We start from the raw sequence: 13,055 nt of genomic DNA, 5'->3' as shown, positions 1-13,055 counted from the left end.
AAATTGCTTAGTGTTGAAATTATTTGACTATATATATATATACAATATTATCATATTGTTTGTTGTTTGTTTGTTTGTTGGTGTTATTCGTTGTTGTGTTTTGTTGGCTTGATCATATTATGCATATGGGTAGAATATATTTATATATACATAGTCTTTGGTCCTATTATATCTATAACACTTCTATGCTTGCCCACCAGATGTCGTCGAGGAGTGATAATAGGCGTAATACTGCAGGAGGAGACAACAATCGCAATGATGTACCGCCATACATGCAGCAGTTGCTTCAGGGACAAGCTCAGTTGATCCAGTTGCTTCTCCAGAATCAGAACAACAACAATAACAACAACAATCCACCGCCACCTCCACCAGTGGATATGCTTACCAGGTTCTTGAGGTTGAATCCTCAGAGGTTCTCTAGTTCCCCTGAACCTATTGCGGCTGATCATTGGCTTCGTGCAGTCAATAGGAACCTGGAGATGGTTGGATGCACAGATGCAGAGAGGGTGGGGTTTGCCTCACATTTGTTGGAGGGTCCTGCTGCAGCTTGGTGGGACAATTACTTGGTCACTTATCCCATTGCTACTATCACATGGCCTCAATTTTAGGATGCTTTCCGTGCTGCACATGTGTCTACCGGTGCGATGAGTCTGAAAAAGAAGGAGTTTCGCAGTTTGCGGCAGGGAGGTCGCACAGTTAATGCTTATGTGGAGGAATTTAATAATCTTGCACGTTATGCTCCTAATGATGCTAACACTGATGCATCTAGGCAGGAGAAATTCTTGGAGGGCCTAAATGATGACTTGAGCCTTCAGTTGACAGTGGCCACTTTTAGGAATTGCCAGGATTTGATTGATAAGGCCATTGTGTTGGAGGGAAAGCAACATGCCATAGAGAATCGCCAGAGGAAGTACAACAACAATAACAGGTATAATTCAGGACCACAGCAGAAGCCACGCACTTTATATCATGGTAATGGAGGTAATGGACATAATCATCATGGAGGTAATGGGCATAATCATCATGGAGGTAATGATCATAATCATCATGGAGGGAATGGCCACAACTATAATGGCCACCATCATCATAATGGGCACAAGAGTAACAATGGCAATGGCAGAGGTAATGGTAATGGTAACGGCAATGGAGGGAACAATAAACAGAACCACCAGGTTATGGGGCACTATGCTACAGATTGCCCGGGGGTGAAGAACTCAGGATCCAGCAAGCCAAACCCCTTCCAAAATGGTCATGGAAATCATGTTAATGTGGAGGAGGTTTACAATGAACCTGATGCAGTGATTGGTAAGTTCTTGATTAATTCAGTACCTGCAGTTCTTCTTTTTGATACTGGTGCATCACATTCATTTATTTGGAGGGTATTTGTTGATAAACATGGATTGCCAACCAAAACACTTAGTATGCCTATTAGAGTGAGTTCCCCAGGAGCTGAGATGATAGCAGGTGTTGGTTGTCATCAGTTGACTTTGTCTATTGGGAAGCATGAGTTTCCTACGGATTTGATTATATTGAAGTCACAAGGTCTGGATATTATTTTGGGTATGGATTGGTTGCAGTCATATAAAGGTTGTATTGATTGTGCCAATCGATCTATTACTCTCAGTGCACCAAGAGGGAAGAGGATCAAATATGTGTGTAAGTATAAGCATAATTAGGTGCAGGTGAACTCACTTAAGGGGGGTAGCCTGGAAGAGGTGCCAGTTGTGAGAGATTATCCAGATGTGTTTCCAGAGGAGTTGCCAGGTATGCCACCAGATAGAGATATTGAGTTTCTTATTGATTTAATACCAGGCACTGGACCTATTGCAAAGAGACCGTATAGAATGCCTCCTCAAGAGTTGGAGGAATTGAAGAAGCAGATAAGAGAATTGCAGGCACAAGGATTTATTTGCCCAAGTTCATCACCTTGGGGAGCTCCAATTTTGTTTGTGGAGAAGAAGGATGGGACCTTGAGGATGCGTGTTGATTATCGTTCTCTGAATGAGGTAACCATTAAGAATAAGTATCCTTTGCCTATGATAAATGATCTATTTGACTAGTTGGAGGGAGCTACTGTGTTTTCTCAGATTGATCTTCGTTCTGGTTATCATCAATTAAAGATTCCTGAGCAAGATATTCCAAAGACTGCTTTTACTACGAGGTATGGGTTGTATGAATATACTGTTATGTCATTTGGATTGACTAATGCTCCTGCATACTTCATGAATATGATGAACAAGGTGTTTATGGAGTTCTTGGATAAATTTGTGGTTGTTTTCATTGATGATATATTGGTGTTCTCCAAGAATAAGCAAGAGCATGAGGTGCATTTGCGTTTGGTATTGGAGAAATTGAGGGAACATCAGTTGTATGCCAAGTTCAGCAAATGTGAGTTTTGGCTAGATGAGGTAGCATTCCTTGGACATGTTGTGTCAGGTAATGGAGTTGCAGTTGATCCATCTAAGGTTGCTGCTGTTACAGAGTGGGAGACACCCACGTCAGTTGGAGAGATTCGCAGCTTTTTGGGCCTTGCAGGTTATTACAGGAGGTTTATTGAGAACTTTTCCAAGATTGCAAAGCCTATGACTCAATTATTGAAGAAGGAGAAGAAGTTTGTTTGGACTGATGAATGTGAAGCCAGCTTTCAGGAATTGAAGTAGCGTTTGGTTACGGCACCAGTTTTAACTCTGCTAGACATACATAAGGACTTCCAGGTATATTGTGATGCTTCTCGTCAAGGACTTGGGAGTGTTTTGATGCACGAAGGTAAAGTTGTTTCTTATGCTTCATGTCAGCTTAAGAATCATGAGCTTAATTATCCTACACATGATTTGGAGTTAGCCTTAGTTGTGCATGCACTGAAAACTTGGAGGCCATATCTTATTGGTAATCATTGTGATATATTTACTGATCATAAGAGCTTGAAGTATATTTTTACTCAGAAGGATTTGAACCTCAGGCAGAGGAGATGGTTGGAGCTTATTAAGGATTATGATTTGAATGTGCAGTATCATCCTGGTAAGGCTAATGTTGTTCCTGATGCATTGAGTCGTAGGAGCCATGCTAATGCAATTAATATTGATGATATGCCACCAGAGTTATGTGAGCAGTTCAGGAATCTTAGGTTGGAGATGGTTCCTAAGGGATATTTAGCAACACTTGAGGTAAAGCCTACTTTGCTTGACAGGATCAGAGAAGCTCAAAAGAATGATAAGGAGATTGCTGAGATAAAAGAGAACATGGTGAAATGTAAGGCAGAAGGTTTCCATGAGGATGAACATGGAGCCATATGGTTTGAGAAGCGTATTTGTGTACCTCCAGATGTTGATATCAGGAAGTTGATTCTTCAGGAGGCGCATGATTCACCTTATTCTATTCACCCAGGTAATACTAAGATGTATTTGGATTTGAGGGAAATATTTTGGTGGCCTAGCCTGAAGAGGGAAATTGCTAGATATATTGCAACATGTGATGTGTGCCAGAGGGTTAAAGCAGAACATCAGAGACCAGCAGGTTTGTTACAGCCATTGCCTATACCTGATTGGAAGTGGGATGAGATTGGTATGGACTTCATTACAGGTTTACCCAGGACTCGGTCAGGTTATGATTCTATTTGGGTAGTTGTTGATCGTTTGACTAAAGTTGCTCACTTCATTCTGGTAAAAACTACTTATACCAGTGCTCAGCTAGCAAAGATTTATATGTCTAAAATTGTTTTTCTGCATGGAGTTCCAAGGAAGGTAGTGTCTGATAGAGGTACTAAGTTCACATCCAAATTTTGGCGTCAGTTGCATGAATCCTTGGGCACCAGTCTGGAGTTCAGTACAGCTTTCCATCCACAGACAGATGGGAAGACAAAGAGGGTAAATCAGATTTTGGAGGATATGCTGAGAGCTTGTGCTTTGGACTATGGGTCCAGTTGGGATGATAATTTACCTTATGCAGAGTTCTCATATAATAACAGTTATCAGGCTAGTCTGAAGATGGCACCGTTTGAGGTATTGTATGGCAGAAAGTGCAAGACACCGTTGATGTGGGATGAGGTTGGAGAGCGTCAATTCTTTGGACCAGACTTGATCAAGGATGCTGAGGAGAAGGTCAAGTTGATTCGTGACAGGCTGAAGATAGCGCAGTCCAAGCAGAAGACTTATGCAGATGCAAAATGTAAGGAGGTGACATATGAGGTAGGAGACCGTGCATATCTTCGAGTTTCACCACTTCGTGGAATTAAGAGGTTTGGAATCAAAGGTAAGTTAGCACCACGTTTTGTGGGGCCTTACAAGATCTTGGAGCGTAGAGGAGAGGTAACTTATCACTTTGAGTTGCCAGAATCCTTGTCAGGAGTTCATAATGTGTTTCATGTATCTCAGTTGAAGAAGTGCCATGCAGAGATGATGGATGTTCCATTGAGGGACACAGTGCCACTTGAGGCAATTCAGTTGGAGAGTGATTGGACATATGAGGAGAAGCCTGTTAAGATTCTGGAGACACCAGAGAGAGTTACTCGCACCAGGACAATTAAGTTATGCAAGGTTCAGTGGGATCATCATACAGAGGAGGAAGCTACCTGGGAACGAGAGGAAGATCTCAAGCAGGATCACCCACACCTATTTGCTAGCCAGCCCGAATCTCGAGGGCGAGATTCATCTTAAGGGGGGTAGGTTTGTAACATCCCAATTTTCCTAAATTAGGATGTTATTAGATCATTCATATGCATATCATATTTTTATTGCATTATTTGCTTTTTCAGAATATTCAAATCATTATGCAACAAAATGCAATTTATTTGGAGTGGAGATAACATGACTTCTCCCCTATTTTAAAAATGTTCATAATGTGCAGAATATTATTTCCAGTTCATCTGATATGTTCTGGTAATTTTTGTGATCTTCAAAATATTTTATTTGAGTGTTTATTACTGTTTTGTGTGGCCTATTGCATCAAAATTATTTTACAAAAATTGCATTAGAATTGGAACTAGTGTTCCTATAGTTTATAGCTATAGGGCTATTTTTACTGTGTGTCTAGGTATTTTTATTTAGATTTTATATTGTGTATGTTATTTTATTTATTTTTGTTTTCTGCTGCTGCTTCTGTTAAAAAGGAAGAAGTGAGTGGGTCAGGGCCAGTCAGCCGGCCCATCGCCGTAGCCCAGCCAGCCAGCGCAGCAGCCGCACACAGCCGCGGCCCAGCTTCCCGCGAAGTGGCATCCAACTCCGTTGCACCGACCCGCGCCCGAAACCCAACCCGCTACCGCTCTCTCACTGATGGGTAGACCCCGCACCCCTTTCTCCTTCATCGAGCCGAACGGGCACCACCGCACGCAACCGCGGCCAAGCCCGAGTCGAACTCGACGCCCGGGCCACCCCTTGCACACCCAAGGTGCCTAGCACGAGCCAAGGACCTCGGAAACCCTACCGAGGCCTTTTCCCCACCCTTGCTCGACCACACACCTCCACGGGGCGTTTTGGATCTCGCCGGAGTAGCTCGTGGCAGCCGTCGTTCACCGCCTCTTTTCGCAACCGTATAAGGACACCTACGGCCACGCTATTTGCTCCATTCAATTCCCCCTTCAACGCCGCACTTTTCTGACACCTTTTTGTCGCCGGAATCGCAACGGAGTGAGCCGCTCGAGCGAAACCAACGCTGCCGGAGCAGCGGCTGTTCACGTCATCACCGTCTCCCGCAGAGCACGCCCCACCGCCGTCCGACTTCAGCACCGCCTCCGCCACTCGAAGCCGCATCCGCCCGTCACTTCCCCCTCGCCGGAGCACCACCGGAGAGCCGTCACCGCCGACGCCCGAGACCGTCTCCGCCGTTTTCTCTGTTTTGCTGGTGAGCACGCGCGCATGCAATTCTCCAGCCAATCACGAGCTGCCAAGTGGGCACCAGCTACAGTACACGCACGAACAGTCCAGATGTTTTCTGTTGTTTTCTTTTTTTTTCAGATTTCAGCTAAAACGTCAACTAGCTATATCTTTTATTCTATAAGTCTAATTTAGGTAATTCTTTTTCCTATGCACTCACAAATACCAGTAGTTTATCATAGTACCAAAATCTCACATGCTTGCACTGTTCAAATTCGAATTCATTTCAATTTGAATTGAATCTTCCGGAGGCCGTAACTATCAAACCGTTTATCGGAATCGAGTGTTTCTTTTTGCGTTGTGACCATAGTGCATTTTAGGTTCTGTTAATCTTGCGTTGTTGAGTTTTAAAAATGGTTTTCTTGCTGTTGGTTTTATTTTGGTTCTATTCATGTTCTGGTGATTGATTTGTTGAATTGTGTGAAACATGTAGATTGTCGGGAGTGCGACGCGAGCTATTGTCAGGAGTGTGACTTTCTGAACCAGAACCAAGGCAAGTTGCATGTTGATCATCCTTTACCTATTGTTTCTATGCATGTAGTTATATCACACTATGAATATATGCATGTATAGGATTAGGATATTATTTTGCTATGTTGTTGAGCTATCTTCCCGTCTTTTACAAATCATGGTAGTTGTAGTTTGCTATGCTTTGTAGATGGGGGTGGTTCGTGTATTCATTGAGTTTATGTGAGGATTATATATATTTAACAAATTGAGTAGTAACTCAGGATTTAACTCACCTCTGGGCGGAAGTGGTATTGCTTGGTGTTGAGGGAAGGCATCATGGGGTCTTGCACCTTTTATAAGGCCATGTGCTCATGAGAGTGCACCCTAAGTGGAATACCGCCCAGGCTCAAAAAGATCAGACAGACTTAGTGACTAGTAGATTCCATGTGTGGCCACTGGCTATATGGGCTCTGGCTTAGTTGATCAGTTGTTGGAACCCTGGCCCAAACAGTGTCGACAGATGTATCATATGTAGGTGGGATGTGGCCGTCAGGTGGTTAAGGGAACCTCTTCTGAAAGACTTTGTCTCAATCTTAGGATTGGGTCGAGTGAGTAAAGCATACTAAACTCTACAGAGTATTAAAACTAATCATGATTAGCCGTGCCCCCGGTTATGGGAAACTTTGAGCCACTATGCCATTACAGTTGTTGGATGATCTTGACAGATGTGACACTTAATAAATTTGTTGGGCAACTTAATAAAAGGGTAGGTTGGAGTTGATTTTGCCAACTCAACCTTTTGTATATAATTGTAGTAATAAAAGAACTAAATAAAAATTTGACTATTAGGTAGTTATTAGGATAAAATCAGCTTTCTGCAAAAATAAAACAACAAGCCTTCCTTTTGTTATACTATGCATATACATGTAGGTCTGCTTTATTATTACTCCTTTGTAACTTGCCAATACATTCCAAGTATTGACCTATATGGCTGCAACATCTCATGTTGGAGGATATTCAGGCGAAGAGTAAGGTACTGTTAGGGTCGCGAGTCTGCACTCAGCATCGCCAGTGGGCTATGATGGGACTCATCGTTATTTTGTGCTACTTTCCGTTGTTTGATTGAATAAAGCTAGGCAAGTGCTATGCAAATTGTTTTATTTTCTATACTCTGGATCATACGTTGTAATAAACGATGCACTTGCTATTCTGGTATTCATATATACTGTGTGTGCTAGCGAGTTCGATCCAGGGACTAGCACGGTAAGCACAGAGACTCAAATCCTTCAAGGTTTGGTCGTTACAGATGGCATCAAAGTAGGTGTTGACTGTAGGACGTGACCCTAGAAAATGGATTAGAAAAGCCATAGGGGTGAAAATTATTTTATAAACCAGCTATACTTCTTACTGTTTATTAGTTAACCCCCTCAAGTATCTTGAATAGTTAAGTAGGAACTAGTGCTGAGACCACCATTCATGTTTGTTTTATATTGCAACATTGTCGTGTTAGCGTATCTGATTATGCCCACTTTCGTGGTATGAAGATACTAGATTGTTTGCTTGATTGATAGTTGTTTGTTAAATTTCTTAGTGTCGAAATTATTCGACTATATATATATACAATATTATCATATTGTTTGTTGTTTGTTTGTTTGTTGGTGTTATTCGTTGTTGTGTTTTGTTGGCTTGATCATATTATGCGTATGGGTAGAATATATTTATATATACATAGTCTTTGGCCCTATTATATCTATAAATCTTCTATGCTTGCCCACTAGATGTCGTCGAGGCGTGATAATAGGCGTAATACTGCAGGAGGAGATGACAATGGCAATGATGTACCGCCATACATGCAGCAGTTGCTTCAGGGACAAGCTCATTTGATCCAGTTGCTTGTCCAGAACCAGAACAACAACAATAACAACAACAATCCATCGCCACCTCCACCAGTGGATATGCTTACCAGGTTCTTGAGGTTGAATCCTCAGAGGTTCTCTAGTTCCCCTGAACCTATTGCGGTTGATGATTGGCTTCGTGCAGTCAATAGGAACCTGGAGACGGTTGGATGCACAGATGCAGAGAGGGTGAGGTTTGCCTCACATTTGTTGGAGGGTCCTGCTGCAGCTTGGTGGGAGAACTACTTGGTCACTTATCCCATTGCTACTATCACATGGCCTCAGTTTCAGGATGCTTTCTGTGCTGCACATGTGTCTGCCGGTGCGATGAGTCTGAAAAAGAAGGAGTTTCGCAGTTTGCGGCAGGTAGGTCGCACAGTTAATGCTTATGTGGAGGAATTTAATAATCTTACACGTTATGCTCCTAATGATGTTAACACTGATGCAGCTAGGCAGGAGAAATTCTTGGAGGGTCTAAATGATGACTTGAGCCTTCAGTTGACAGTGGCCACTTTTAGGAATTGCCAGGATTTGATTGATAAGGCCATTGTGTTGGAGGGAAAGCAACATGCCATAGAGAATCGCAAGAGGAAGTACAACAACATAACAGGTATAATTCAGGACCACAGCAGAAGCCAGGCACTTCATATCATGGTAATGGAGGTAATGGACATAATCATCATGGAGGTAATGGGCATAATCATCATGGAGGTAATGATCATAATCATCATGGAGGGAATGGCCACCATCATCATAATGGGCACAAGAGTAACAATGGCAATGGCAGAGGTAATGGTAATGGTAACAGCAATGGAGGGAACAATAACCAGAACCACCAGGTTACACGTGCGCCAAGGGATTTGAGTCAGGTGCAGTGCTTCAGGTGTAAGGCTATGGGGCACTATGCCACAGATTGCCCGGGGGTGAAGAACTCAGGATACAGCAAGCCAAACCCCTTCCAAAAGGGTCATGGAAATCATGTTAATGTGGAGGAGGTTTACAATGAACCTGATTTAGTGATTGGTAAGTTCTTGATTAATTCAGTACCTGCAGTTGTTCTTTTTGATACTGGTGCATCACATTCACATATTTCGAGGGTATTTGTTGATAAACATGGATTGCCAACCAAAACACTTAGTATGCCTATTAGAGTGAGTTCCCCAGGAGCTGAGATGATAGCAGGTGTTGGTTGTCATCAGTTGACTTTGTCTATTGGGAAGCATGAGTTTCCTACGGATTTGATTATATTGAAGTCACAAGGTCTGGATATTATTTTGGGTATGGATTGGTTGCAGTTATATAAAGGTCGTATTGATTGTGCCAGTCGATCTATTACTCTCAGTGCACCAGGAGGGAAGAGGATCAAATATGTGTGTAAGTATAAGCATAATTAGGTGCAGGTGAACTCACTTAAGGGGGGTAGCCTGGAAAAGGTGCCAGTTGTGAGAGATTATCCAGATGTGTTTCCAGAGGAGTTGCCAGGTATGCCACCAGATAGAGATATTGAGTTTCTTATTGATTTAATACCAGGCACTGGACCTATTGCAAAGAGACTGTATAGAATGCCTCCTCAAGAGTTGGAGGAATTGAAGAAGCAGATAAGAGAATTGCAGGCACAAGGATTTATTCGCCCAAGTTCATCACCTTGGGGAGCTCCAGTTTTGTTTGTGGAGAAGAAGGATGGGACCTTGAGGATGTGTGTTGATTATCGTTCTCTGAATGAGGTAACCATTAATAATAAGTATCCTTTGCCTATGATAAATGATCTATTTGACTAGTTGGAGGGAGCTACTATGTTTTCTAAGATTGATCTTCATTCTGGTTATCATCAATTAAAGATTCCTGAGCAAGATATTCCAAAGACTGCTTTTACTACGAGGTATGGGTTGTATGAATATACTGTTATGTCATTTGGATTGACTAATGCTCCTGCATACTTAATGAATATGATGAACAAGGTGTTTATGGAGTTCTTGGATAAATTTGTGGTTGTTTTCATTGATGATATATTGGTGTTCTCCAAGAATAAGCAAGAGCATGAGGTGCATTTGCGTTTGGTATTGGAGAAATTGAGGGAACATCAGTTGTATGCCAAGTTCAGCAAATGTGAGTTTTGGCTGGATGAGGTAGCATTCCTTGGACATGTTGTGTCAGGTAATGGAGTTGCAGTTGATCCATCTAAGGTTGCTGCTGTTACAGAGTGGGAGACACCCACGTCAGTTGGAGAGATTCACAGCTTTTTGGGCCTTGCAGGTTATTACAGGAGGTTTATTGAGAACTTTTCCAAGATTGCAAAGCCTATGACTCAATTATTGAAGAAGGAGAAGAAGTTTGTTTGGACTGATGAATGTGAAGCCAGCTTTCAAGAATTGAAGTAGCGTTTGGTTACGGCACCAGTTTTAACTCTACCAGACATACACAAGGACTTCCAGGTATATTGTGATGCTTCTCGTCAAGGACTTGGGAGTGTTTTGATGCAGGAAGGTAAAGTTGTTTCTTATGCTTCACGTCAGCTTAAGAATCATGAGCTTAATTATCCTACACATGATTTGGAGTTAGCCTCAGTTGTGCATGCACTGAAAACTTGGAGGCCATATCTTATTGGTAATCATTGTGATATATTTACTGATCATAAGAGCTTGAAGTATATTTTTACTCAGAAGGATTTGAACCTCAGGCAGAGGAGATGGTTGGAGCTTATTAAGGATTATGACTTGAATGTGCTGTATCATCCTGGTAAGGCTAATGTTGTTGCTGATGCATTGAGTCGTAGGAGCCATGCTAATGCAATTAATATTGATGATATGCCACCGGAGTTATGTGAGCAGTTCAGGAATCTCAGGTTGGAGATGGTTCCTAAGGGATATTTAGCAACACTTGAGGTAAAGCCTACTTTGCTTGACAGGATCAGAGAAGCTCAAAAGAATGATAAGGAGATTGCTGAGATAAAAGAGAACATGGTTAAATGTAAGGAGAAGGTTTCCATGAGGATGAACATGGAGCCATATGGTTTGAGAAGCGTATTTGTGTACCTCCAGATGTTGATATCAGGAAGTTGATTCTTCAGGAGGCGCATGATTCACCTTATTCTATTCACCCAGGTAATACTAAGATGTATTTGGATTTGAAGGAAAGATTTTGGTGGCCTAGCCTGAAGAGGGAAATTGCTAGATATATTGCAACATGTGATGTGTGCCAGAGGGTTAAAGCAGAACATCAGAGACCAGCAGGTTTTTTACAGCCATTGCCTATACCTGATTGGAAGTGGGATGAGATTGGTATGGACTTCATTACAGGTTTACCCAGGACTCGGTCAGGTTATGATTCTATTTGGGTAGTTGTTGATCGTTTGACTAAAGTTGCTCACTTCATTCCGGTAAAAACTACTTATACCAGTGCTCAGCTAGCAAAGATTTATATGTCTAAAATTGTTTTTCTGCATGGAGTTCCAAGGAAGGTAGTATCTGATAGAGGTACTTCGTTCACATCCAAATTTTGGCGTTAGTTGCATGAATCCTTGGGCACCAGGCTGGAGTTTTGTGTGGCCTATTGCATGAAAATTATTTTACAAAAATTGCATTAGAATTGGAACTAGTGTTCCTATAGTATAAGCTATAGGGCTATTTTTACTGTGTGTCTAGGTATTTTATTTAGATTTTATATTGTGTATGTTATTTTATTTATTTTTGTTTTCTGCTGTTGCTTCTGTTAAAAAAGAAGAAGTGAGTCGGTCAGGGCCAGCCGGCCAGTCAACCGGCCCATCGCCGCAGCCCAGCCAGCCAGCGCAGCAGCTGCACACAGCCGCGGCCCAGCTTCCCGCGAAGCGGCACCCAACACCACTACGCCCGACCCGCGCCCGAAACCCGACCCGCTGCCGCTCTCTCGCTGATGGGTAGACCCCGCACCCCTTTCTCCTTCACCGAGCCGGACGGGCACCACCGCACGCAACCGCGGCCGAGCCCGAGTCAAACTCGACGCCCGGGCCACCCCTTGCACGCCCAAGGCGCCTAGCACGAGCCAAGGACCTCGGAAACCCGACCGAGGCCTTTTCCCCACCCTTGCTCGACCACACGCCTCCACGGGGCATTTTGGATCTCGCCGGAGTAGCTCGTGGCAACCGTCGTTCACCGCCTCTTTTCGCCACCGTATAAGGACACCTACAGCCACGCTGTTTGCTCCGTTCAATTCCCCTTTAAAATGCCACACTTTTCTGACACATTTTTATCGCCGGAATCATAGCGGAGCGAGCCGCTCGAGCGAAACCGACGCCGCCGGAGCAGCGGCTGTTCACGTCATCACCGTCGCCCGCATGCACACCCCACCGCCGTCCGACTTCAGCACCGCCTCCGCCACTCGAAGCCGCATCCGTCCGTCACTTCCCCCTTGTCGGAGCACCACCAGAGAGCCGTCGCCGCCGACGCCCAAGACCGTCGCCGCCATTTTCTCTATTTTGCTGGTGAGCACGCGCGCATGCAATTCTCCAGCCAATCAAGAGCTGCCAAGTGGGCACCAGCTACAGTACACGCACGAACAGTCCAGATGTTTTCTGTAGTTTTCTTTTTTTCAGATTTCAGCTAAAACATCAACTAGCTATATCTTTTATTCTATAAGTCCAATTTAGGTAATTCTTTTTCCTATGCACTCACAAATACTAGTAGTTTATCATAGTACCAAAATCTCACAGGCTTGCACTTTTCAAATTCGAATTCATTTGAATTTGAATTGAATCTTCTGGAGGCCGTAACTTTCAAACCGTTTATCGGAATCGAGTGTTTCTTTTTGCTTTGTGACCATAGTGCATTTTAGGTTCTGTTAATCTTCTATTGTTGAGTTTTAAAAATGG

At 43.1% G+C, this 13,055-nt stretch overlaps 1 pseudogene; it reads left to right on the top strand.

Moving 5' to 3' along the window:
* The first annotated feature begins 200 nt into the window (after nucleotides 1–200).
* Nucleotides 201–9,076, top strand: LOC147966240 (uncharacterized; annotated as a pseudogene).
* The last annotated feature ends 3,979 nt before the right edge of the window (nucleotides 9,077–13,055 follow it).

The sequence above is a fragment of the Triticum urartu genome, chromosome 6A, assembly GCF_056163025.1.
Source record: "Triticum urartu cultivar PI428250 chromosome 6A, HENAU_Tu73, whole genome shotgun sequence".
Lineage (NCBI taxonomy): Eukaryota > Viridiplantae > Streptophyta > Magnoliopsida > Poales > Poaceae > Triticum > Triticum urartu.
The sequence above is the reverse complement of the archived record's forward strand: the minus strand, read 5'-3'. Positions and strand labels throughout refer to the sequence as shown.